This window comes from Staurois parvus, unplaced genomic scaffold, assembly GCF_062004578.1.
Source record: "Staurois parvus isolate SC_StPar_1 unplaced genomic scaffold, SC_StPar_1.0 ptg000013l, whole genome shotgun sequence".
Taxonomy (NCBI): Eukaryota; Metazoa; Chordata; class Amphibia; order Anura; family Ranidae; genus Staurois; species Staurois parvus.
Window position 1 is genome coordinate 7,331,949 of NW_028317809.1, and position 24,324 is coordinate 7,356,272.

Here is a 24,324-nt window from a genome sequence, read left to right on the forward strand (position 1 = left end):
CCCATTGATTTTTTTTCTTATCTTTTAGCTTCCATTATGTCCAAAGCAGGGGCGGACTGACAACTCATGGGGCCCCCGGGCAATAGGGGATCATTGGTCCCCTGTGTCCTTGCCCAAACTCAAAAAAGCCTATGATAAAGGTACCGGGGGCATCTAATGGGGCCCCCTACTGACCCCGGGCCCTCAGGCAGTGCCCAAGTTTCTAAATGGTCAGTCCGCCCCTGGTCCAAAGCACAACAGCTCAATGCAACCAGCCAGAATGCATCTTTCTTTGTATCTATTACTCTGATTGAATTAAGGTTTGGTCTGTGTAGGTGAGGTGCTTTGCCTGTCCCTCTTGCTTTTTACACCAGCTTACACCTTTGTGACGGTGTCATGTGTCAGCCAACTGATGTTATTATTTAAACCAAATGCCCCAATTTGTTGAATTATCAGTCTGGACCTGTTCTGAAGCAGCCCAAGACCAATGCCCTCCCTAATTCAGTACAAAAACAATTCTGTGTTCAATTTGTACGTTTAATTTTTATTGCTTTATTTTGGTTCTATTTTTTCATGCTGCCACTTACTTTATTCTATAAATACATTCTAGCATTACAACACACACTGCAACCAGTGTAAGGTGCTGGAACAATATTTGATTTACAGGGTTATTGGTGCTTTGGAATAATTATGGGTATTTTTACAAGATGTTGCAAAAAATTGTTTAATATGTTTTGTACAAAAAAGTATATATAATATATATTTCGTAAAATAAAGATGAAAATTGGTGCAGTAAAAGGCATTCAGACATTTTTTTGTTTCTATACTCTTCAATAACTATTACTCTATGGAAATCTATGGAAAAGACATTTAAATTGTGGTTTATTTTGGAGTTTATAATCCTGTACAGTTTATAATCCCGTACACAGCAAATATCCAAAAGTACATATTTACTTCTACATGATTATACGAAATGTGGGGTTCAGCTTTATGCATAGAGCTTTTAGAGCTGATCAAAGAGGTGATACAAATGCTAAACTGTGTTTATGGGCTTCCTGCTAAAGTTTATTAATCAACTTTGAAGTAAAAAAAAACTTGTCATTTAATCTATATTACATATTGTATATGACACACATTTAAAAGTGTCTCAGCACAACTGAAATGAAAGGCACAACATTTCAACAGTCAAATACGTTTACTGCATAAAGTATGTGATATTGCCATTAGAACATGATTGGACGCTAGAAATTTTTTCCACTTTATTGCTATGGAAGCTCTCCTTCAGGTGACATAAAATAATTAGAAAACTGCTCCCAGACTTTCCACACCTGATTGGTACTTCATGTACTAGACCAGAGGACTCTAAACTGTGGCCCGGGGGCCGAATGTAGCCCTTTGCCAGCCTTTAACCGGCCCTTGGGGCACTATTCCTCTGAATGATACAAGGCACTATTCCTCCCACTGACACCAACAATGGTGAACTATTTCTTCTACTGATACCAATGATGGGATACTATTCCTTCCACTAATACCAATGATGAGGCAATACTCTTCCTTTTACTGACCACCAACCCTGAGGCCATGTTTATTCTCACTGCTGCTGGGCCTGGGACATTTTCTACCCCTACTGACCACAATCTGGCCCCCCTAAAGTCTGAGGTACAGTAAACCGGCCCTTTGCATTAAAGGTTTGGAGGCCCCTGCACTAGACCATTCATCAGCTTCCAGATCATGCACTATGAAGCCTTCAAAATTGTACCCCTCTCTTTGCCACACACAATTGTGAAGAATTCAGGCACTCTTGACAATAGTGACAACGTTGCTGGAATCCAATTGCATTACTCCTCTAAAGATTTTCAACTTATTATATAGCATGCCAACTCCACAAGTCACTTAGCTTGTGTCAAGTGATAAGCAAATATCTTCAATTGTACACTCCTTACACTAAACATTTTGAATTGTTTGACTGCTTGAAGAGATATTTTGTTTTGCTTCTTGGCCTAACCGAAGGTAGGCAGAAATCACCACTTGAGATAGGACTTATGATTTATTATTTTTGGCAAAATATTTGGACTACCTACTGCAGCATGACTGATAGATGTTATTCTGGTGACACTGGAAGCCTTAATTTGGTTCTGTTGGGCATCAACCAGGGTCTAAGAATCTTCAGCAATTAATCAAAAGCTGAGAATGTTATGCAGATAGGTGCATAAATCCTTATACAGGGCATGAAAGTGCCTTTTAGAATATCTTAGAGAGACATTTGCATGCACTTAATACTGCTGCAATGCCCTCCTCTTTCTCTGTTCAACCATTTGCTCATACATAAGCATTACCTATGTTAAGTCAAGCATCAGAGAGGGCACAGTAAATTAATCTATGCTGTAGCCTTTGGGCCTATCTGATAGAGTAACATGCACAGGAATCAGAGCAAAAAATGCCTAAACTCATATCAAGCCACACTCAAACCACAACTCAAACTGGTGATTAATTAATCCCTTTGTGACTTCCCTTTAAAAAAATTACTTGGAGGGTGTATGGACTGCATTTTTAAATGTGCATTAAATGCAAAAAAATGTATGCTATAGGTGCATTGGTTTGAGTTAATGTCAGAATCAGTATTTTTACCAAGTGTAAACATAGATCAAATGCCATTACCACTATTTAATTGAAAATAGTCAGTATGACTTCGCAGAACAAGTTGAAAAAGTTCTATAACTGTTTATAAACCCTTCACAAAACAGTAAATTATTCAGTAACTGCTATAACACACCTAGGCCTTACAAAATGAGCTGCATAAACAGATAAAATATTTTGTTTTCTTTCTTTTTTCACAACAAAAAGGTGATATCGCCATGGGTGTTGGATTGTATAAGCAGAGCTGGTTTTGCATTCTCATCAAACTCTTTATCTTTGTTAGGTAAGGGAGTTATGTCTGTTTTGGCAATCAGAAAATATTTATGAGCTATGATCTGCTTGGTCTCCATGCGATTGCCACAACAGAAGTGAGCTTTATGGAAGACCTTTTGCTTTTGGCATCCACATCAATAATCTTTACTTCAGGAGTTCCTTTTGGTTTGAGTGGAATATGTTTGTTACTGATGCAATGCCACAGTAAAAACATTCCATAGGTATACACATCTGTGGCAGCAGAAGCAGGTTGTCCTGCCTTTCACTCAGGAGAGATGATCACTTGCAAGTATTTTACTTACAGCTTTTTTGTTCCTGCATACTGTGTATGCCTTTCAGAGAAAAATAAATGTAAAGATAATAAATGAAAATGCTAAAAACAGTTTTCTGTAAATTTAATGAAAAACAAATTTAAAAAATAGTGACGATGGGTAGGCAAATGGTTGACTCTCAGCACTACCAATGGTCAGGTCTCTGTACTTTATATCTTATTTAAGTAGTAATACCTATTCTGAGTCACAGATCAGCAGCAAATCAAATCTTCTAGTTGGGGTTCTTTAGAATGTGGCCTTACCTTCTTTGCAACAGACTACTTTGTTCCATAACTGGCAAATATAGGCATTACCATAACTCACCTGGTTGTTAACATAGCACCTACATGGTAAGTCCCCAGTCAGCCTGTCAGTCAAGCTCACTATTTAGTTGTGCTAAGTCCAACATCTGTTGTCTGAGCAGTAGCTTCATTTCCTAACTCCAGGATCATTATTTATCTGACTATGCATGTTCACCGCCCACCCCGACCTTTGTCTGTCCCTGTTTCTGATATTACCTGGTGAGTGTGTACCATACTCTGGATCTATAACTGGTCAGCTACTATCTACACACAGGTGAGGTGTCTGAGGACTACAACCTGGTGCACCCACCAGGAAAGTCCATCACTTAATTTGTAGTGCTCTGGTTGAGGTCTGGTGCTTGTTCTTAGACTCTGCTCCAGCCACCACCTCTGTCAGTTAAGTGCCACTTATTTTTGGTGCAAGGCAATGGACAGTTTCATTGTATTAGTATGTCTCTTCTACATTGCTGCTTTCTAATAGTTTCCAACTCTGACCTTTAATTCATAACTCAAGTTAGAATTTACTCAAATGAGCATTTGGCCCATGCAGTGCCAGCACAGCCCCACTGCATGGCCCAAAAAAAATTTCACAGATTTCTGATTTAAGTCCTTAAATTGTCCTCTTGACTGGCTACCAAAAAAGCATCCACATTTGCATTTTTATTGATCCACTGTACACTATTCTCTTTGAAATCAACCTTGATTTGAAGCCATCAATAAACAAGTCTTTTTAGTGATCTGATTTACAGCTGTGTTGTATGTATTAATTATTATTTGCTGTTCGCATTCAGTGAGTTCTTTGGTACCAAATCTTTTGAAATGTCAGTGTCCACATTTTAGATTAAACTATGAATACCCAAAACTGCCAGCGAAACCCAGTTACACAGTTGAGGTGAAAATGAAAAGCTGTTTTAGATCAGAGAACCATGTGCAGACAACACTAACAGAACTCATCATAGCCATCACCTCTGCCAGATGATGGCTGAGCTGGTGGCTTTGTCTTGCAAGTAACCCATTTTTTTCCCTAAGACACTCTTTAGTCTGCTGTCTTCCTTGACTTCAGTCTGTCTCTGGAATACTCTGTATTCTTCTGTCTATTATGACTGAAGCCTTTACCTGAAATGCTTTCGAGTCTGCTGCATGCCTTGACCTCATCCTATCAATAGAATATTCTTTAGTCTTCCATCAGCCCTGACCTCAGCCTGTGTCTGGGACATGCTTACTGTCTGCCACCTGCTCTGACTTGTGCCCATCCTTGGATTTCTCAACTGACTGCCTCCAGCCCTTACCCTGTTTGATTCCAGATTACACTACCCTCTGGGCCCCTGTCTTCATCATCTGCTACATCCTTGACTACCAAAGGTTTCTCCTTGTTTTGCCTGGCCACGGATTTTAGCAGAGTGTATTAAGACCTTGGGGCAACCACATATCAGTAGGCCTACCTGCCTTAAGGGAACAGTGACTGCTGAAGGCAAAGCTACACATGCCAACTATAGTCCTGACTATCAGTTCTGGAGTGAGCATTACAGAAGCACACTACACCACTGCACTGCTTCTTTACGTGCACATATAAACTGTAAATTATTTTTTGCAGCAACACCATTGTTTGTTTGACTTTTTCTGGATTACCATTTACTGTATGAACTTTGAAGGAAAAATTGGCAAAGTTAATTTAAATAAGATGCAAGAGACTGTAGAATTGTGAATGGCCTGTCAAGAAATATATTTGCGTTATTTGCTTTTGTGTATATTTTGATACGTATGGCCATTATACTGTGCAATATGTAGGTGAAATATCACACTTGTATTTATATGAGTGTACTGATATTATTTGGGAATACTAAAGCCTCGTACACATGATTAGAATATTGGACGAGTGATAGTCCATTTTTTTATTTTTGGCATGACAGAAAGAAAATTTGGAAGTGATGTAATTTATTTGTATTGTATTTGCAGATAAAAACTGTACCGATTATATGAAAATTGTACAATATGGAATTGTATGTGAAAACATTTCGTGCTTGTGCCTTCAAATAATTTTGGGCGAAATCTGTGTACTAACGATCAGATTATTGCACGATCGCTTTGAAAACGGTATTTTTTGTATGATTTTATGATCATGTGTACTAGGCTTAACTGACATAGGTGACCAGAAAATTTGCACCTTATGTTGCTAAACTGCAACATGTACCTACGCAGTGGTATATAGACAATTGTGCAAGAATATCTTTGAGTAATCATGAATTGGCATGGCGTGCAGCATTAACAACCAATTAATACCAAGTAACCAAAGAACATAACATAATAAAACAACTCATAAATTACCATACTTTTATGGTTCGAAAATAAAAATACTGGATTAGTATGTCTAGTGAGCTGGTAAATATTGCCACTGATGTGTACATTTTTCATAGATGTATAGTCTTTATTCATTTGTCCAACTATTGTGTTGAATCCAATAAAGGCAAGACAAAAAACTGATAATAACGTGATCATTTTTACACATACACTTTAAAACTGTTAATAATAAACATGTAGAATAAATGCAAATGCTGTTTGCTAGATTTAAAATGTATATTAAAAGGTGCCATAATATTGTGTTTTTAATCCTGCATACCCAATGTTAAGATACTTTCTAGTATGCTTTTAGTTTAAGTGATCTTTTCAAAGGTTTCAGCAAATTAAAAACAAAATGTATTTCTAAGATGCAAAATGTGTAAAAAATGTTTTCATTTGTTATATATTTACTGATGACACAGTTCTCACTTTTATTTCATCAAGGTGAGAGAATATTTAAAAATAATATTGTTTTTGCAGTCTGTAAAAAAATGTGAGGGTTAACTCCTGTGATTACATAGCATACAATAATTACACACAGACCTATTAGCATGATGTCTTGGATATAGTGTCATCCTGCCATACCCCATGGGAAATGTGCACTAACCCTTTACGTTTTGACAGTAATTACAGTCCAAACACAAAATAGCACTGACTACAACATCTAGTACACACATGATGTATTAGCATCAATTTGTCTTTCAGGTCCATTCAGGATAGCGCAGAGTGTTCCAGAAAAAAATGCAACAACAAAAAAAAAATATCCTAAACAAATGTAAAGTATATGAGTATATGTTAGAATGGAACTGTACATATGAGGATACATTAAGTGGAACACTTTATAAAATGTTGACTTTAAGTTATATTGTAGAACTAAAGCAATAATTACATATTAGAAAAAAATGTGCAGGGTGTTTTATTTAAAAAGTATATATATATATATATATATATATATATAAATAAATACATATATATATATATATATATATATATACTGTGTATATATATATATATATATATATATATACAGTATATCCATCAACCGAAACATTATATTGTTGTAAATATATATATATATATATATATATATATATATATATATATATATATTATATTTGTGACATGAAAACCTTACAAATATGATTTTATCATAGACCCATGATGATTATACATAGCAACATTAGCGTGTTTAAGAGTATGAATTGCTTTTCAATGTATTGGAGCACTGGTTTATAAAAATAAGGGTTTGAATGACACAGATACTTATATTTGCAAACCTCATTTTTTTATTTCCAATTAATCAGATTCTCAAGTGCACATTTTTATGTTTAAATTAAAGCATATCAATATTCTTAATATTGATTAAAAGGTAGAAAAATATAACTAATGAAATGAAAATTTGAACTTTTAAGCAACAGCAAATAATGTGTTATATACCAGAATATTTGGTATGAAAACTATTAATTTCACAAATTACTTTAAAACTGTATGAATTCCACAAATTACTTTAAATGTCAGTTACAAAGAACTACTGAGATTTGGTCTTTAATTGTATGCATACCTGAGACTACTTGATGCCCAGTAAATGTAGAAAAACAAGTTGCCATTTTTGCTAGGAGTAATTGATTGCCAACAGGGACTGGCTTTTTGTCAGCTTCACTCTCGTGGAAAAAGTCTGATTTACTCTACATGGCCTGCAGAGACGCTACCTCTGTTCAGAAGCACATCTGAATGTGCTGTTCTTTTTGGACAAATGATTGATTCCTGTGTAATACTCCTAAGTGGAAGATGTATTGGTGTCCAAAGGCATAAACGGATCAAAGAGACAGGGTCTTTAGCCATAATTGGGCCACCCTGCATCAGGTGAACTGTGCTGCTTATGGGCCAAATGTGAATGTCACATTAGGTACATGTTAAGTAAAAATAATCATAGCTTTGAGTACATGACTTGTTTAGAACACAGGCTTTTACTTAGCTAGAGTACACAGCTCTCAGAAATTATGAGCAGCCAAACTCATAGTTAAATGATTTACTGTGACAATAATTGCTTCAGATAATGCAACATAAAGTGTCAGTTTTTTTTAACATAGTTTGGAGTTTTCAAGGTGAAGCAAGGTACATTTGACAAAGTACAATTATGACATGTAAGTTTAAGCTGCATTTTTGGTATTTAATTGACAAAATAATGGCTCAACTGCATCCCTTCACAAACAAGCACAAGAAAGTGCACTTGCTCAAAGGTTCATCTTTAGTTTTATTCACTGTCTGTTTTATATTTTGTCTGTTCCATGTAAATTGCCCATTAACTGGCTTGTGAATGTATATCTAAACCTAATAATAACAATGTTATATATTGAAGCTTTCTAGTCTTTAGCTATGGTTCACTGCATTATATATTTTTTTTGTTCAGGCTTTTTTACTTTCACTTGGTGATTTCACCAGTAACACTCTTCTAGTACTAAGATGCAACTCACCATAATGTATCTAGGGAGATTCAATATTGTCACCCTAGAACAAGTGTTTTAGGACTGAAGAGAACCTCTCCCTATTCTCTTCTCTTCTTCATAATACGGTGGAAAGATGTTCTGTAGTCAACAGTGAGAGCTGGGTACAACGCTAACTGATAAAAATGCTGCACAGGCAAAGAACACAGGAAGTTATGACTTCATAAAATCATCTGAAGGAGCAATGGATAGGAGGTACCTGTTGCGTTGAAGATTTTTCTATATATTGACTTATCGAACAGATATAACAAAACTCTTCCCCTTGAGTGCCATAGAGTATTTTTTTTCATTATACATATTTTTGGGACAGGTATGGCTTCAGTTTGTGAAACTGGATACATATTACTTCATTTTCTTCGGTTTATACTGGAATTAAATAGCATAAAATTAGAAAGAAATCATTTTTCTGTAATTCTTCCCAATATAACTTTTATGTGATTTGTGCACCCGATATATTTACCCCAAAATATAATCAATAAAGCCTATTAATTTAAATGGCATCACACTGATATGTCTTTCATGTAATATATGTAGGGGAAGGTTGAAGCTTTAAATGAACCTATGTGTTTTACTACTAGGAGAGCTTTATTCCCATTTTAGCGTTAAGTTGCAATGCACACAGGGTGAAAAAAGTGGTTTGGGTCAATTTTTGTAGTAATATGAAGAAATATGCATAAGATTAAGTTAAATTGACAGGGACACAAATTAGCAAGATGGCAACTTTTTCACAGGTAGAAATTCTAATTCATTTTTAGTTTACGTATGTGTTTGTGCAGTAAACCCAGTTACCATTCAAATCATCCAACATCTTTGTTATTACCTGGGGATTAATCTTGGCATGAGATATGTATCTACTGGTGCATCTCAATAAATTAGAATATCATCAAAAAGTTAATTTATTTTAGTAATTCAATTTAAAAAGTGAAACTCATATATTATGTAGCTTCATTACACACAGAGTGATATATTTCAAGCATTATTTTCTTTTAATTTTGATGATTATGCATTACAGCTATTGACAACCCAAAATTCGGTATCTCAGAAAATATTAGATATAATAGAATATTGTGAAAAAGTTCAATATTGTAGACTCATGACTAGAGATGAGCGAAGTATTCAAAAATTCGATTCGACTGATTCGGCGAATTCGTAGAAAAAATTCGATTCGAGTCGAATATATTCGCTGTGAATTTAACTTAAAAAAGGGTGTTTCTAGGCTTCAGAGAGACTTAATATTAGTGCTGAACACTGTACCTTTAATTTAAATGCCCTTGGAGTCTGCTGGGGAAGAGAAATAATACTGTCAGGCAGTATGACATGCAGATGAGTGCCGTCGATCTTAGAATCACCGCACACTTCACTCATTTGGCCAGTCACGGGGCCAAAACCAGAGTGTGGAGCCACAGTGTGGCGGTGGAGGCAGCAGCAATGGGAGGCCATGCAGCACCCTATGACAAAAATGGAAACCACCAGCAGTGTGAGGAGACCTGAAAGTGGCACATGGCAGAGTGTGGCGATAGAGACAGCAGCAATGGGAGGCCGTACAGGGACCCATGACACACTCTGGACCTGGCAGCAGCATGAGGAGGCGGTACAGGGGCCCATGGCAGATTACGGGCCTGGCAGCAGCATGAGGAGTCGGTAGGGGGGCCCATGGCAGATTACAGGCCTGGCAGCAGCAATGGGAGGCCGTACAGGGACCCATGACACAATCTGGACCTGGCAGCAGCATGGGGAGGCGGTACAGGGGCCCATGACAGATTACGGGCCTGGCAGCAGCATTTGGAGTCGGTACGGGGGCCCATGACACACTCTGGACCTGGCAGCAGCATGAGGAGGCGGTACAGGGGCGCATGACAGATTACAAGCCTGGCAGCAGCAACTTGGACAGGAGGACGTTCAGTTTCTGCACCGTCTGGTGCGTGCTCGCAAACTGTTGTCTCTTGGAAATGGATTCCAAGAAAGACTGCTGACGGAATCCGTGAAGAGGAGTAGCAGGAGAAGGAGCATCTGAACGAGCGGAATATGCCAACAAGCGACAACAGGGGCCCATGACAGATTACGGGCCTGGCAGCAGCATGAGGAGTCGGTACGGGGGCCCATGGCAGATTAGGGGCCTGGCAGCAGCTATGGGAGGCCTGTAATCTGCCAGCACCCTATGACAAAAAATGGAACCCACCAGCAGTGTGAGGAGACCTGAAAGTGGCACATGGCAGAGTGTGGCGATGGAGACAGCAGCAATGGGAGGCCGTACAGGGACCCATGAGAGACTCTGGACTTGGCAGCAGCATGAGGAGGCGGTATAGGGGCCCATGGCAGATTAGGGGCCTGGCAGCAGCTATGGGAGGCCCGTAATCTGCCAGCACCCTATGACAAAAAATGGAACACACCAGCAGTGTGAGGAGACCTGAAAGTGGCACATGTTTGGGGCATGATTCATGGCGGATTTAGTCAGTTGTGTCAGGAACTGGTGGTTTGAAATCCAGACTAATCCACGCCTGATTCATTTTCACAAACGTCAGTCTCTCCACACTTTGGGTGGACAGTCGTGTCCTCCGCGGAGTTGCAATACCTCCTGCCGCACTAAACACGCGCTCCGATGCCACGCTACTGGCCGGGCATGACAGCCTTTCAAGGGCAAATTCAGCTAGTTGGGGCCAAAGGTCAAGTTTCGTTGCCCAGTAGTCAAGGGGATTGTCTACCTCGGTTGGCAGGGTGCTGTCCAAGTAGGCCTAAGCCTGTTGTTTGAGGTCCTGCTCCAGGTCCACCTGATGCTGCTGCTGCTGCTGCGGCTGGTTAGTAGTTTCCTCACTGCGCTGGTGAAGAAAGCTACTCATCATCGACTGCAGACTGAGGCAGCCGCTGCTGGTGGAGCTGCCACTGCTCCTACCACCCCACCCCTCCCCTGCTGCCATGGCAGCGGAACGCGAGCGCACAGGGCCCACAGTGTCTGAGGATGGACGTTGGCGCAGACAGGCAGAGACCAGCTGACTACATAGGTGGTTTTTATAGTACGTTATTTTGGCCTCCCTCTCAGCAGGTGTGAAAAAGGCCACCATTTTGGAACGGTAGCGAGGGTCCAACAAGGTGGACAGCCAAAAGTCATCCCTCTGTCTGATGGTTATTATTCGGCTGTCGCTACGCAAGCAACCGAGCATGCTATGGGCCATTTGTGCCAAGGAATGCGAGGGACTCCCTGCCTCCATCTCCACAGCATACTGCCACGGTGCGTCTGGGTCCTCTGTCTCCTCCTCCTCCTCCTCCTCTACCAGATGCTCCTGCTAATCCACTCCTGTCCGCTGAGTGGAAAAACCACCCATTTCACTCAATAATTCCTGAGCACCAATGTCCTCCTCTACCTCCTCCTCTTCTTCCTGTCCTGCCCCCACAGGGGTCATGTGGCGTTGAGATCTGTGCGCCACGTCTACCGCACCCTGACCAGCCATTGTTAACAGCATTTGTTCCAGGACGTGCAACAGAGGAATGACGTCGTTCATCCCATAGTCCTGCCGACTCACGAATAGCGTGGCCTCCTCAAAGGGCCTGAGCAAGCGCAGGTGTCACGCATGAGCTGCCAATGGCTGACATCTAAGTTACACAGGGAATACCTTTATCCGCTTTTAACATCAGGAAATCTGTGATGGCCTTTTGCTGTTCGTAAAGGCGGTCTAACATATGTAGGGTTGAATTCCACCTTGTTGCAACGTCACAGCATGAGGAGTCGGTATAGGGGCCCATGGCAGATTAGGGGCCTGGCAGCAGCTATGGGAGGCCCGTAATCTGCCAGCACCCTAATGTCAAAAAATTCTACACACCAGCAGTGTGTGAGGAGACCTGAAAGTGGCACATGGCAGAGTGTGGCGATGGAGACAGCAGCAATGGGAGGCCGTACAGGGACCCATGACAGACTCTGGACCTGGCAGCAGCATGAGGAGGCGGTATATAGGGGCCTATGGCAGATTAGGGGCCTGGCAGCAGCTATGGGAGGCCCTTAATCTGCCAGCACCCTATGTCAAAAAAATTCTACACACCAGCAGTGTGAGGAGACCTGAAAGTGGCACATGGCATGAGAGACTCTGGACCTGGCAGCAGCATGAGGAGGCGGTATATAGGGGCCTATGGCAGATTAGGGGCCTGGCAGCAGCTATGGGAGGCCCTTAATCTGCCAGCACCCTATGTCAAAAAATTCTACACACCAGCAGTGTGTGAGGAGACCTGAAAGTGGCACATGGCAGAGTGTGGCGATGGAGACAGCAGCAATGGGAGGCCGTACAGGGACCCATGACAGACTCTGGACCTGGCAGCAGCATGAGGAGGCGGTATATAGGGGCCTATGGCAGATTAGGGGCCTGGCAGCAGCTATGGGAGGCCCTTAATCTGCCAGCACCCTATGTCAAAAAATTCTACACACCAGCAGTGTGAGGAGACCTGAAAGTGGCACATGGCATGAGAGACTCTGGACCTGGCAGCAGCATGAGGAAGCGGTATATAGGGGCCTATGGCAGATTAGGGGCCTGGCAGCAGCAATGGGAGGCCCATAATCTGCCAGCACCCTATGTCAAAAAATTCTACACACCAGCAGTGTGTGAGGAGACCTGAAAGTGGCACATGGCAGAGTGTGGCGATGGAGACAGCAGCAATGGGAGGCCGTACAGGGACCCATGACAGACTCTGGACCTGGCAGCAGCATGAGGAGGCGGTATATAGGGGCCCATGGCAGATTAGGGGCCTGGCAGCAGCTATGGGAGGCCCTTAATCTGCCAGCACCCTATGTCAAAAAATTCTACACACCAGCAGTGTGTGAGGAGACCTGAAAGTGGCACATGGCAGAGTGTGGCGATGGAGACAGCAGCAATGGGAGGCCGTACAGGGACCCATGACAGACTCTGGACCTGGCAGCAGCATGAGGAGGCGGTATATAGGGGCCTATGGCAGATTAGGGGCCTGGCAGCAGCTATGGGAGGCCCTTAATCTGCCAGCACCCTATGTCAAAAAATTCTACACACCAGCAGTGTGAGGAGACCTGAAAGTGGCACATGGCATGAGAGACTCTGGACCTGGCAGCAGCATGAGGAAGCGGTATATGGGGGCCTATGGCAGATTAGGGGCCTGGCAGCAGCAATGGGAGGCCCATAATCTGCCAGCACCCTATGTCAAAAAATTCTACACACCAGCAGTGTGTGAGGAGACCTGAAAGTGGCACATGGCAGAGTGTGGCGATGGAGACAGCAGCAATGGGAGGCCGTACAGGGACCCATGACAGACTCTGGACCTGGCAGCAGCATGAGGAGGCGGTATATAGGGGCCCATGGCAGATTAGGGGCCTGGCAGCAGCTATGGGAGGCCCTTAATCTGCCAGCACCCTATGTCAAAAAATTCTACACACCAGCAGTGTGTGAGGAGACCTGAAAGTGGCACATGGCAGAGTGTGGCGATGGAGACAGCAGCAATGGGAGGCCGTACAGGGACCCATGACAGACTCTGGACCTGGCAGCAGCATGAGGAGGCGGTATATAGGGGCCCATGGCAGATTAGGGGCCTGGCAGCAGCTATGGGAGGCCCTTAATCTGCCAGCACCCTATGTCAAAAAATTCTACACACCAGCAGTGTGTGAGGAGACCTGAAAGTGGCACATGGCATGAGATACTCTGGACCTGGCAGCAGCATGAGGAAGCGGTATATAGGGGCCTATGGCAGATTAGGGGCCTGGCAGCAGCTATAGGAGGCCCATAATCTGCCAGCACCCTATGTCAAAAAATTCAACACACCAGCAGTGTGAGGACACCTGAAAGTGGCACATGGCAGAGTGTGGCGATGGAGACAGCAGCAATGGGAGGCCGTACAGGGACCCATGACAGACTCTGGACCTGGCAGCAGCATGAGGAGGCGGTATATAGGGGCCCATGGCAGATTAGGGGCCTGGCAGCAGCTATGGGAGGCCCTTAATCTGCCAGCACCCTATGTCAAAAAATTCTACACACCAGCAGTGTGTGAGGAGACCTGAAAGTGGCACATGGCAGAGTGTGGCGATGGAGACAGCAGCAATGGGAGGCCGTACAGGGACCCATGACAGACTCTGGACCTGGCAGCAGCATGAGGAGGCGGTATATAGGGGCCTATGGCAGATTAGGGGCCTGGCAGCAGCTATGGGAGGCCCTTAATCTGCCAGCACCCTATGTCAAAAAATTCTACACACCAGCAGTGTGAGGAGACCTGAAAGTGGCACATGGCATGAGAGACTCTGGACCTGGCAGCAGCATGAGGAAGCGGTATATAGGGGCCTATGGCAGATTAGGGGCCTGGCAGCAGCTATAGGAGGCCCATAATCTGCCAGCACCCTATGTCAAAAAATTCAACACACCAGCAGTGTGTGAGGAGACCTGAAAGTGGCACATGGCAGAGTGTGGCGATGGAGACAGCAGCAATGGGAGGCCGTACAGGGACCCATGACAGACTCTGGACCTGGCAGCAGCATGAGGAGGCGGTATATAGGGGCCTATGGCAGATTAGGGGCCTGGCAGCAGCTATGGGAGGCCCTTAATCTGCCAGCACCCTATGTCAAAAAATTCTACACACCAGCAGTGTGTGAGGAGACCTGAAAGTGGCACATGGCAGAGTGTGGCGATGGAGACAGCAGCAATGGGAGGCCGTACAGGGACCCATGACAGACTCTGGACCTGGCAGCAGCATGAGGAGGCGGTATATAGGGGCCCATGGCAGATTAGGGGCCTGGCAGCAGCTATGGGAGGCCCTTAATCTGCCAGCACCCTATGTCAAAAAATTCTACACACCAGCAGTGTGTGAGGAGACCTGAAAGTGGCACATGGCAGAGTGTGGCGATGGAGACAGCAGCAATGGGAGGCCGTACAGGGACCCATGACAGACTCTGGACCTGGCAGCAGCATGAGGAGGCGGTATATAGGGGCCCATGGCAGATTAGGGGCCTGGCAGCAGCTATGGGAGGCCCTTAATCTGCCAGCACCCTATGTCAAAAAATTCTACACACCAGCAGTGTGTGAGGAGACCTGAAAGTGGCACATGGCATGAGATACTCTGGACCTGGCAGCAGCATGAGGAAGCGGTATATAGGGGCCTATGGCAGATTAGGGGCCTGGCAGCAGCTATAGGAGGCCCATAATCTGCCAGCACCCTATGTCAAAAAATTCAACACACCAGCAGTGTGAGGACACCTGAAAGTGGCACATGGCAGAGTGTGGCGATGGAGACAGCAGCAATGGGAGGCCGTACAGGGACCCATGACAGACTCTGGACCTGGCAGCAGCATGAGGAGGCGGTATATAGGGGCCCATGGCAGATTAGGGGCCTGGCAGCAGCTATGGGAGGCCCTTAATCTGCCAGCACCCTATGTCAAAAAATTCTACACACCAGCAGTGTGTGAGGAGACCTGAAAGTGGCACATGGCAGAGTGTGGCGATGGAGACAGCAGCAATGGGAGGCCGTACAGGGACCCATGACAGACTCTGGACCTGGCAGCAGCATGAGGAGGCGGTATATAGGGGCCTATGGCAGATTAGGGGCCTGGCAGCAGCTATGGGAGGCCCTTAATCTGCCAGCACCCTATGTCAAAAAATTCTACACACCAGCAGTGTGAGGAGACCTGAAAGTGGCACATGGCATGAGAGACTCTGGACCTGGCAGCAGCATGAGGAAGCGGTATATAGGGGCCTATGGCAGATTAGGGGCCTGGCAGCAGCTATAGGAGGCCCATAATCTGCCAGCACCCTATGTCAAAAAATTCAACACACCAGCAGTGTGTGAGGAGACCTGAAAGTGGCACATGGCAGAGTGTGGCGATGGAGACAGCAGCAATGGGAGGCCGTACAGGGACCCATGACAGACTCTGGACCTGGCAGCAGCATGAGGAGGCGGTATATAGGGGCCCATGGCAGATTAGGGGCCTGGCAGCAGCTATGGGAGGCCCTTAATCTGCCAGCACCCTATGTCAAAAAATTCTACACACCAGCAGTGTGTGAGGAGACCTGAAAGTGGCACATGGCATGAGATACTCTGGACCTGGCAGCAGCATGAGGAAGCGGTATATAGGGGCCTATGGCAGATTAGGGGCCTGGCAGCAGCTATAGGAGGCCCATAATCTGCCAGCACCCTATGTCAAAAAATTCAACACACCAGCAGTGTGAGGACACCTGAAAGTGGCACATGGCAGAGTGTGGCGATGGAGACAGCAGCAATGGGAGGCCGTACAGGGACCCATGACAGACTCTGGACCTGGCAGCAGCATGAGGAGGCGGTATATAGGGGCCCATGGCAGATTAGGGGCCTGGCAGCAGCTATGGGAGGCCCTTAATCTGCCAGCACCCTATGTCAAAAAATTCTACACACCAGCAGTGTGTGAGGAGACCTGAAAGTGGCACATGGCAGAGTGTGGCGATGGAGACAGCAGCAATGGGAGGCCGTACAGGGACCCATGACAGACTCTGGACCTGGCAGCAGCATGAGGAGGCGGTATATAGGGGCCTATGGCAGATTAGGGGCCTGGCAGCAGCTATGGGAGGCCCTTAATCTGCCAGCACCCTATGTCAAAAAATTCTACACACCAGCAGTGTGAGGAGACCTGAAAGTGGCACATGGCATGAGAGACTCTGGACCTGGCAGCAGCATGAGGAAGCGGTATATAGGGGCCTATGGCAGATTAGGGGCCTGGCAGCAGCTATAGGAGGCCCATAATCTGCCAGCACCCTATGTCAAAAAATTCAACACACCAGCAGTGTGTGAGGAGACCTGAAAGTGGCACATGGCAGAGTGTGGCGATGGAGACAGCAGCAATGGGAGGCCGTACAGGGACCCATGACAGACTCTGGACCTGGCAGCAGCATGAGGAGGCGGTATATAGGGGCCCATGGCAGATTAGGGGCCTGGCAGCAGCTATGGGAGGCCCTTAATCTGCCAGCACCCTATGTCAAAAAATTCTACACACCAGCAGTGTGTGAGGAGACCTGAAAGTGGCACATGGCAGAGTGTGGCGATGGAGACAGCAGCAATGGGAGGCCGTACAGGGACCCATGACAGACTCTGGACCTGGCAGCAGCATGAGGAGGCGGTATATAGGGGCCCATGGCAGATTAGGGGCCTGGCAGCAGCTATGGGAGGCCCTTAATCTGCCAGCACCCTATGTCAAAAAATTCTACACACCAGCAGTGTGTGAGGAGACCTGAAAGTGGCACATGGCAGAGTGTGGCGATGGAGACAGCAGCAATGGGAGGCCGTACAGGGACCCATGACAGACTCTGGACCTGGCAGCAGCATGAGGAGGCGGTATATAGGGGCCTATGGCAGATTAGGGGCCTGGCAGCAGCTATGGGAGGCCCTTAATCTGCCAGCACCCTATGTCAAAAAATTCTACACACCAGCAGTGTGAGGAGACCTGAAAGTGGCACATGGCATGAGAGACTCTGGACCTGGCAGCAGCATGAGGAAGCGGTATATAGGGGCCTATGGCAGATTAGGGGCCTGGCAGCAGCTATGGGAGGCCCTTAATCTGCCAGCACCCTATGTCAAAAAATTCTACACACCAGCAGTGTGTGAGGAGACCTGAAAGTGGCACATGGCAGAGTGTGGCGATGGAGACAGCAGCAATGGGAGGCCGTACAGGGACCCATGACAGACTCTGGACCTGGCAGCAGCATGAGGAGGCGGTATATAGGGGCCCATGGCAGATTAGGGGCCTGGCAGCAGCTATGGGAGGCCCTTAATCTGCCAGCACCCTATGTCCAAAAATTCTACACACCAGCAGTGTGTGAGGAGACCTGAAAGTGGCACATGGCAGAGTGTGGCGATGGAGACAGCAGCAATGGGAGGCCGTACAGGGACCCATGACAGACTCTGGACCTGGCAGCAGCATGAGGAGGCGGTATATAGGGGCCCATGGCAGATTAGGGGCCTGGCAGCAGCTATGGGAGGCCCTTAATCTGCCAGCACCCTATGTCAAAAAAATTCTACACACCAGCAGTGTGAGGAGACCTGAAAGTGGCACATGGCATGAGAGACTCTGGACCTGGCAGCAGCATGAGGAAGCGGTATATAGGGGCCTATGGCAGACTAGGGGCCTGGCAGCAGCTATAGGAGGCCCATAATCTGCCAGCACCCTATGTCAAAAAATTCTACACACCAGCAGTGTGTGAGGAGACCTCAAAGTGGCACATGTTTGAGGCATGATTCATGGCGGATTTAGTCAGTTGTGTCAGGAACTGGTGGTTTGAAATCCAGACTAATCCACGCCTGATTCATTTTCACAAACGTGAGTCTCTCCACACTTTGGGTGGACAGTCGTGTCCTCCGCGGAGTTACAATACCTCCTGCCGCACTAAACACGCGCTCCGATGCCACGCTACTGGCTGGGCATGACAGCCTTTCAAGGGCAAATTCAGCTAGTTGGGGCCAAAGGTCAAGTTTTGTTGCCCAGTAGTCAAGGGGATTGTCTACCTCGGTTGGCAGGGTGCTGTCCAAGTAGGCCCAAGCCTGTTGTTTGAGGTCCTGCTCCAGGTCCACCTGATGCTGCTGCTGCTGCTGCGGCTGGTTAGTAGTTTCCTCACTGCGCTGGTGAAGAAAGCTACTCATCATCGACTGCAGACTGAGGCAGCCGCTGCTGGTGGAGCTGCCACTGCTCCTACCACCCCACCCCTCCCCTGCTGCCATGGCAGCGGAACGCGAGCGCACAGGGCCCACAGTGTCTGAGGATGGACGTTGGCGCACAAAGGCAGAGACCAACTGACTACATAGGTGGTTTTTATAGTACGTTATTTTGGCCTCCCTCTCAGCAGGTGTGAAAAAGGCCACCATTTTGGAACGGTAGCGAGGGTCCAACAAGGTGGACAGCCAAAAGTCATCCCTCTGTCTGATGGTTATTATTCGGCTGTCGCTACGCAAGCAACCGAGCATGCTATGGGCCATTTGTGCCAAGGAATGCGAGGGACTCCCTGCCTCCATCTCCACAGCATACTGCCACGGTGCGTCTGGGTCCTCTGTCTCCTCCTCCTCCTCCTCTACCAGATGCTCCTGCTCCTCCACTCCTGTCCGCTGAGTGGAAAAACCACCCATTTCACTCAATAATTCCTGAGCACAAATGTCCTCCTCTACCTCCTCCTCTTCTTCCTGTCCTGCCCCCACAGGGGTCATGTGGCGTTGAGATCTGTGCGCCACGTCTACCGCACCCTGACCAGCCATTGTTAACAGCATTTGTTCAAGGACGTGCAACAGAGGAATGACGTCGTTCATCCCATAGTCCTGCCGACTCACGAATAGCGTGGCCTCCTCAAAGGGCCTGAGCAAGCGGCAGGTGTCACGCATGAGCTGCCAATGGCTGACATCTAAGTTACACAGGGGAGTACCTTTATCCGCTTGTAACATCAGGAAATCGGTGATGGCCTTTCGCTGTTCGTAAAGGCGGTCTAACATGTGTAGGGTTGAATTCCACCTTGTTGCAACGTCGCAGATCAGGCGATGCTGTGGAATTCCGTTCTGCCGCTGCAGCTCAAGGAGGGTGTGCTTTGCGGTGTAGGAATGGCTGAAATGCATGCAAAGTTTACGTGACATTTTAAGGATGTCTTGCAGTGGGATGGTGGATTTTAAGAACCGCTTGACAACCAGATTGAACACGTGAGCCATGCATGGCGCATGGCACAACCTTCCTTGACGCAGAGCAGACACCATGTTCTTTCCGTTGTCGGTCAACATGGTTCCGATTTTCAGTTTGCGCGGAGACAGCCATCTGTCGATTTCTCTGTTAATTACACTCAGAAGTTCCTCCCCTGTGTGACTACGTTCGCCAAGGCATACCAGGTGCAGAACAGCGTGACACCGTTGCGCCCTGCACATGTGATATGCCGGTCGGGTAATGGGACTTGGCACGGGGGTGGCGGCTGAGGACACGGCGGAAGAAGAGGTGGTAGAGGCGGACATCTTTGCCGGACCAAGGACGTGCAAACGTGGAGGCAAAAGCGGCGTGACCTGTCCAAGTTGCTGGTGCGGCTGTGACGGCACCACGTTCACCCAGTGGGCCGTAAATGACATGTACTGTCCCTGACCGTAGTTACAGCTCCACACGTCGGCGCTGCCGTGCACTTTGGCAGAGACCGACATGCTCAAAGACTGGCCCACCATGTCTTCTACATGTGAATGCAGGGCTGGCACTGCCTTTTTGGCGAAGAAATGACGGCTTGGCACTCTCCACCGCGGCGCGGCACAAGCCATCATTTCTCGGAAAGGTGCTGAGTCCACCACTTGGAAAGGGAGGGACTGCAGCACCAGCAACTTGGACAGGAGGACGTTCAGCTTTTGCACCGTCGGGTGCGTGCTCGCAAACTGTTGTCTCTTGGAAACGGATTCCAAGAAAGACTGCTGACGGAATCCGTGAAGAGGAGTAGCAGCAGAAGGAGCATCTGAACGAGCGGAAGATGCCAACGAGCGACAACTCCCCTCAGCAGAGGTGTTGGAGCCTTGACTGGCTGATGGAGGGCGATTGACGTCGGGTGACGGAGCAAGTAACGGAGCGGGTGATGGAGCGGGGGCTGGGGCAGGCAGAACCGCCGTATCTTTATCACGGTTTTCCCAGGCCACCAAATGGCGACGCTGCATATGCTGCCGCAACGCTGTAGTCCCAACATGGGCCCCCTGGCCACGCTTGACTTTCTGGCCACATAGTCGACATACGGCTACGTTTACTTCCTCGGGCGGCTTGACGAAAAATTGCCACACCGCCGAGTAGGAAACTTTGCCCCCGATACTCCTCACTGGCTGACTGCTGCTTCCTCCGTGCACACCGGCACCACTACTGGCCGTGGTGGTAGGCTGCAGTGGAGCTGGTGCTCTACTCCGTGGACGTTTGGCTCCACTGACACTGCTGCGACCCTGCTGCTGTCTCCTGGGCAACCCACCGACTGTTTTGCTCGCTGCCAAGCTGCCACCCTCTTCTCCTGATGATGCGGAAGAAATTGCCTGATGACGACGAGGCTGCCAAGTGCGATCAACCTCCTCATCATCAAGTAGGGTCTCCGCCTCACTACTAGCCCCCTCGGCTGCGTCTGGGTCAGGAGACAGACCTGTCTCTAGACCGGCTACCGAGCCACTCTCCTCGCCACTACTTCTTCGCCTGGCTGCTGAAAATGCGGATGTCTCCCCCCGTTCCTGACCGCCCTCTGTTAGCTCTTCCTCACTGTACAGTGGGGCTGAGCCCACAGCATGCGATACTTCGCTTGGTGAGGGAACACCAAAGGACAGGGGCAGGTAGAGGACACGTGATTTCAGTGGGCTTGGTCCCGGGCCATGCTAACTAACGGTTGTGTCTGACGTACCCACCGACCGTTGGCTGTAGGTGTCAGAGGTGACCTGGGAAGAGGAAGACGACCGAGCCAACCAATCGACGACGGCAGGGTTGTCGGTGGAGACACGACCGCTGGATGACACCGGGAGCACTGGCCTCTGGCTGCGAATAGTGCTGCCTCGACCCCTTCCTCTGCTGCCACGTCTGCTCGCTCCTAAAACATTGCCTCCTCTGCCACTCCTCTGCATGTTGTCTGACATACTCTTTAATTAAACGATTATGTGTCCCTGAGTAACAATTCTGTGTCCCTGAGTAACAATTCTGTGTCTGTGCGAGTAACAATTCTGTGGCCCTAAGTAACAGTTCTGTGGCCCTCAGTAACAATTCTGTGTCCCTGATTAACGTTTCTGTGGCCCCAAGTAACAGTTCTGTGGCCCTCAGTAACAATTCTGTGTCTGTGCGAGTAACAATTCTGTGTCTGTGCGAGAAACAATTCTGTGGCCCTAAGTAAAGTTTCTGTGGCCCTAAGTAACAATTCTCTGGCACTCAGTAACAATTCTGTCTGTCCCTGAGTAACAATTCTCTGGCACTCAGTAACAATTCTGTCTGTCCCTGAGTAAAAATTCTGTGGCCCTAAGTAAATTTTCTGGGGCCCTGAGTAACAATTATCTGGCACTCCGTAACAATTCTGTCTGTCCCTGAGTAACAATTCTCTGGCACTCAGTAACAATTCTGTCTGTCCCTGAGTAAAAATTCTCTGGCCCTAAGTAAAGTTTCTGTGGCCCTGAGTAACAATTCTCTGGCACTCCGTAACAATTCTGTCTGTCCCTGAGTAACAATTCTCTGGCACTCAGTAACAATTCTGTCTGTCCCTGAGTAAAAATTCTGTGGCCCTAATTAAAGTTTCTGTGGCCCTAAGTAACAATTCTCTGGCACTCATTAACAATTCTGTCTGTCCCTGAGTAACAATTCTCTGGCACTCGGTAACAATTCTGTCTGTCCCTGAGTAACAATTCTCTGGCACTCAGTAACAATTCTGTCTGTCCCTGAGTAAAAATTCTGTGGCCCTAATTAAAGTTTCTGTGGCCCTAAGTAACAATTCTCTGGCACTCAGTAACAATTCTGTCTGTCCCTGAGTAACAATTCTCTGGCACTCCGTAACAATTCTGTCTGTCCCTGAGTAACAATTCTCTGGCACTCAGTAACAATTCTGTCTGTCCCTGAGTAAAAATTCTGTGGCCCTAAGTAAAGTTTCTGTGGCCCTGAGTAACAATTCTCTGGCACTCCGTAACAATTCTGTCTGTCCCTGAGTAACAATTCTCTGGCACTCAGTAACAATTCTGTCTGTCCCTGAGTAAAAATTCTGTGGCCCTAATTAAAGTTTCTGTGGCCCTAAGTAACAATTCTCTGGCACTCAGTAACAATTCTGTCTGTCCCTGAGTAACAATTCTCTGGCACTCGGTAACAATTCTGTCTGTCCCTGAGTAACAATTCTCTGGCACTCAGTAACAATTCTGTCTGTCCCTGAGTAAAAATTCTGTGGCCCTAATTAAAGTTTCTGTGGCCCTAAGTAACAATTCTCTGGCACTCAGTAACAATTCTGTCTGTCCCTGAGTAACAATTCTCTGGCACTCGGTAACAATTCTGTCTGTCCCTGAGTAACAATTCTCTGGCACTCAGTAACAATTCTGTCTGTCCCTGAGTAAAAATTCTGTGGCCCTAATTAAAGTTTCTGTGGCCCTAAGTAACAATTCTCTGGCACTCAGTAACAATTCTGTCTGTCCCTGAGTAACAATTCTCTGGCACTCCGTAACAATTCTGTCTGTCCCTGAGTAACAATTCTCTGGCACTCAGTAACAATTCTGTCTGTCCCTGAGTAAAAATTCTGTGGCCCTAATTAAAGTTTCTGTGGCCCTAAGTAACAATTCTCTGGCACTCAGTAACAATTCTGTCTGTCCCTGAGTAACAATTCTCTGGCACTCAGTAACAATTCTGTCTGTCCCTGAGTAAAAATTCTGTGACCCTAAGTAAAGTTTCTGGGGCCCTGAGTAACAATTATCTGGCACTCAGTAACAATTCTGTCTGTCCCTGAGTAACAATTCTCTGGCACTCAGTAACAATTCTGTCTGTCCCTGAGTAACAATTCTCTGGCACTCAGTAACAATTCTGTCTGTCCCTGAGTAAAAATTCTGTGGCCCTAAGTAAAGTTTCTGTGGCCCTGAGTAACAATTCTCTGGCACTCCGTAACAATTCTGTCTGTCCCTGAGTAACAATTCTCTGGCACTCAGTAACAATTCTGTCTGTCCCTGAGTAAAAATTCTGTGGCCCTAATTAAAGTTTCTGTGGCCCTAAGTAACAATTCTCTGGCACTCAGTAACAATTCTGTCTGTCCCTGAGTAACAATTCTCTGGCACTCGGTAACAATTCTGTCTGTCCCTGAGTAACAATTCTCTGGCACTCAGTAACAATTCTGTCTGTCCCTGAGTAAAAATTCTGTGGCCCTAATTAAAGTTTCTGTGGCCCTAAGTAACAATTCTCTGGCACTCAGTAACAATTCTGTCTGTCCCTGAGTAACAATTCTCTGGCACTCAGTAACAATTCTGTCTGTCCCTGAGTAAAAATTCTGTGGCCCTAATTAAAGTTTCTGTGGCCCTAAGTAACAATTCTCTGGCACTCAGTAACAA